This window comes from Triticum dicoccoides, chromosome 1B, assembly GCF_002162155.2.
Source record: "Triticum dicoccoides isolate Atlit2015 ecotype Zavitan chromosome 1B, WEW_v2.0, whole genome shotgun sequence".
Classification (NCBI taxonomy): Eukaryota; Viridiplantae; Streptophyta; class Magnoliopsida; order Poales; family Poaceae; genus Triticum; species Triticum dicoccoides.
This window is the reverse complement of record NC_041381.1, coordinates 702,323,222-702,327,806: the sequence shown is the minus strand read 5'-3', so window position 1 is coordinate 702,327,806 and position 4,585 is coordinate 702,323,222. Positions and strand designations below refer to the sequence as shown.

The 4,585-nt window shown below is 43.4% G+C and overlaps 1 pseudogene; it reads left to right on the top strand.

The window, feature by feature from the left end:
• Nucleotides 1-695: 695 nt before the first annotated feature.
• On the top strand, nucleotides 696-3,520 carry LOC119313880 (annotated as a pseudogene).
• The last annotated feature ends 1,065 nt before the right edge of the window (nucleotides 3,521-4,585 follow it).

The window sequence follows — 4,585 nt, the reverse complement described above, 5'->3', positions numbered from 1 at the left end:
TGCAAAAAAAAACACCAGCCGTCTCGCTAACCGACGCGCATGCGTGCATGGGGCCGTCCCACTAAAAACGACGCCGCAATCAGCGCTCGGGCGACGTCGTTAGCCGACGTGCATGCAAATTTTCCTTCTACGTCAGCCCGTCTCGCCGCCGCCGCGATCTGCATGTGCTGCCACCATACGCCGCTCGTCGCCCCACACTCCAAAACGGCACCGGTGTGGCAGCGCCGGCCTGCCTTGACCTGACCCGTCGCCCTGTATACGCTGCCGCTGCCTCTCCCACCGTCGCCCCACCGTACAAACACCGTCGGTGCGCCCGCGCCGGCTTGCGTCCCCTGACACGTCGCCACTATACGCCGCCGGTGCCTCTCCCACCGTCGCCGCCGTGTAAGGTTTTTTCCAGTTTTTTATAGGACGAGGCTCATAGCAGTATGATGGTATGTGACAGAAATCTATTTGATGCAGTATGAATATCAACGGTGTGATTCCATGTTCTGTTCAAAAGTGGGTTAGCGTAGTTGACAAACTGTCACCCAGTCAGAAATTCAGGTTTTATGAAACGGATATGTAGGGCATGTTTAGAATACCATCGATAAAGATGCGTGATTTTTTGCTTCACTTTTTACTCCAGGGTTACAATCCGAGTAGCAAAAAATTCATGGTTGAAGAGAGTTCTGGAAGTACTGCTGGATGTAAAGGTCTTATTTCACTAAGGCCTGATGATGTGTACTCCATATTTGGTTGGAAAAACAATGGAGTGGATGTTTTTGGGTTTCTTAGTACTGAAGGAGAAAAAGCAACCAAAAAAATACCTGTTAGTTTTGTTAGCAAGAAAAATGGTAAGATCATGATTGATGATCTCATAGAAAAGATTGTGAAGAATAAGAGCAATGATGATGACTTTATTCGGATGACATTTCTAGTTCTCTTAGGAACTATAATTGCACCAGTGTCTCATGAATACGTTCCGAAAAAATACTATGCCTTAGTGCAAAATATTAAGTTGATAAGGAAGTTCAACTGGAATGCATTCACTTCACGATTCTGTTTATCGGAGATTGGTAAGCTTCTGCAGGACGGCCATGTTAGGCAGTGGCCCCAGGGGAACCTCGCCCTTTTGCAAGTACGTTCTATTTATTAATTTCAACACTTTTGTTATAAAATGTCACGGAAGAACATGTAATTTAATTAGTTTATGTGTTTTGCAGTACCTATACTGGGAGAAGGTGCAACCAATCACCGGTCCAAAATATGATCCGTTGGCATTGTTGAGCCCGCTGATGAGGAACTAGACGGAAGATATGGCTGTGAGAAGAGACAAATACGACTATGAATATGGTCGTGGTGTTGGGATGGTAATCCTAGTAATCATGTTTGTTTACATTTATGAAATAAAGTGAAGTGTGCATATGGTTTGTATGTATAATTCTCTTGTTGCACTTGTAGATCGATGACAACATTACAGAGGAGTATAGACTGAAAAAAATTGCGGAAGAAGAAGCTCAAAAAACCAAGAAAGCTAGTAGCAAAAAATCTAACGTTACTGGAACGAGGAAAGAGGGCAGTACCTCGGAGGCTTCGAGCCAGAAGCCTACTATGGACCGGATTTTGAGTGAGATGAATGAGCTTCGGAAGGAAATGCTTCGTTTTCCAGAGTTATGCGCACAGGTAACACTTGAGCATGTCTCTTTAATGTCCATCACTGAATTGAAGAACTAAGATGAAATTTTTTCTTGCAGAGGATGATTGAGAAACTAAACAAAACCGGCGTCTCCTACAAACCCAGTAACCTGGAAGAGGACGAAGAGAATCTGTACGGAGGCATTAATGAGTCTTCAAACGATGGTGGACGTCCGCAAAAAGAGTTTGTATATCAAAAAGATGATTCAGACCGGTTCCGCACACCTTCCAAAATGAATTTGCAAAAGGATGATAACGGCGTTGATGTAACTTCTCGTGGAAACACACCTTTTTACTGCACACCTGAGTACTGGGATAGTTTCAAGGGTGATATGGATGATCCTGTCCAAGTACCAGAAGTATCAGATGAAAAAGCTGCCACATCTTTAGAGACGGACGAAATCGCATCGCATGCGTCGGTTGGTTCTCAAGGAGTACAAGAGGAAGTGGAGGAGGTTACTGGCAGGCGCAAGCGCAAAGGATCACAACATGTCAAGTCTCCTTATGTGGTCCCTAAACCGAACAAACGTGCAAAACGTTCTGCCAAAGGAAGTAAGTTTTTTGTGTTTCTAATTGTTATTGCGTAATAATTATTTATGTATTTGCGTTTATAATTATTTGAGTTGTGTGTTACAGAATTGTTCCAAAATGGTGGTGTTAACAAATCTGGTGATGAGTATGATGTGGTGAAAGCGTCCATCAAGTACGTGCGTGCGCATGAGCATTCACAAAAACATGCCAAAACAGAAATTTTCAATGATGGCATGGAAGAAGGTCTCACTGTGCGGAGAGCTTGTCAGATTATTAACCATGAGTGGCTAAGTGGCGACGTAAGTTAATTTCATATATTGTTTTACAATTGATTCAAAAATACCATAGTTTAATCTAACACATTATTTATAGGTAATTAATGCATACTCATCATTTTTGGTCGACAAAGTTAATGATGATCGTTTCATGTTGATAACTTGGAGGATACATTGGTTGCTTCACATTAGACCCGGAAAGAAGACCGCCGGTAACGATTATGAAGCAGAGTTGCATAGTAATAGACCCGTGAACATATGTGAGGACGAGTATTTCAAAAAATCAAAGGTAAGTTTGATTGTTAACACGGTACATACATACGGTAGTATGTGATGATTGTGTTTTATGGTCCTTGTGATGCAGACTTACATTCCTCTAAACAAGCAAAATAATCACTGGATTACTGTCGTCATGCATAGCGGGAAGAGAGAGTTTCAGGTTCTTGACTCGTTGATGACCGGAAAACTTAACAGTGTTACTAGAGAACTCGTTGAGGACCTGGTAAGTTTAACTTTCAAATGTGCATTTGGTAACATTCGTTTTCTTTAGTACACTGAATGGCATTCTTTCCATCATGTTTATTATATCTGTAGAGAAAACAACTAGCAGAAGATATCCAAGAAGCAAATGCAACCGGAATTGTGAATTATCCGAATGTTTCCAATTGGCCTATTCAAACGTATGACATGCCAAAACAACATGATGGGTGAGTTCTTACTTCGACAGAATGTCGGTCTTTTATGTACAGTAGATATTTAATCTTCGTAAATTGTATGCACTAGGAATTCGTGTGGAATATTTCTCCTTCAATGCTTTCAATATTGGGATGGTGACAAATGGACATGCTTATTTTCACAGGTATGCAAGTCATGTTTGGACTACGATGTACAATGAACGCTGTGCTAACACCATTTTTTTTCAGACCTCAATTGATGATTCGAGAGAGTTAATGATTGCGCAACTTATCTTTTCGGAAAGAAACAAGCTTGATGAAGTGAAAAACAAAGTTATTCGGATATCAAAGAAGAAAAAATAGATGCGGCACAGAGGAGTTTTGCATGTGATTGGGTGGTACTGGAGGACTTTATTTTCCAAACGCTTTGCGCACTTGCTTATAAATTTTATGTAATAGACTCTGCTTCCGAATAGTTATATGTAATAGACTCGGCACTTTTCCAAATACTTTTTATGTCCACATGATATTTTGTTTCATAAATATTATATAATCATTCTTTTTTTTGTTTACATGATTTTTTTGTTGCCGAATAGTTATAGGTAATCATGTAATCGTGTCGTCGTTAAATTTTTGTACACTAAACTATGGCAGCACACTGCGTGTTACTTTGTTAGCAAAAACTTGGTTTACAGCACATTGGGTGTTAGTCTAGTTTAGAAAAGCGTAAAAAATATTTTACATAAAAAAATTGCCCGCCCGTAGCGTGTTTTAGTAAGCCCGTCGTTATCGAGCCCACCGGGCGATTACGACAGGCGTTTCGAAGCACGCCGTGGAAACCAGGCCCAACAGGGCAGCATCGACGCGGCACATCGACGGGGTAGTAATCACAGGAGTTTAATGTGACGACGGGAGCTGAGTATATAAACTGGTCGTCGTCCCCTTCGGCCGGCGAGGTGGGACTAAACTTGCGTCGACCGCGGGGCGACGTGGACACAACCACACGCGACGTGGGCCGGCCCAAAAAGGCACTGGACGGCGCGGTCTTCTCGACGGCTCGACGCGCCGTGGGCCGGCCCAAAAAGGCAATTGACGGCGTGGTCTTCTCGACGGCTCGACGCGCCGTGGGCCGGCCCAGTTACCACCGCTGAGACGCCGCGACAGGGAAACTAACTAGTTTAGTCCCACCTCGCCGGCCGAAGGCGACGACGACTAGTTTATATACTCAGCTCCCGTCGTCGCATTGAACTCCTCTGATTACTACCCCGTCGATGTGCCGCGTCGATGCTGCCCTGTTGGGCCTAGTTTCCACGGCGTGCTCCGAAACGCCTGTGGTAGTCGCCCGTTGGGCTTGATAACGACGGGCTTACTAAGACACACTGTGGAGACGGGCGGGCATTTTTTTTTCATTTTTTTTCAACAACAGTT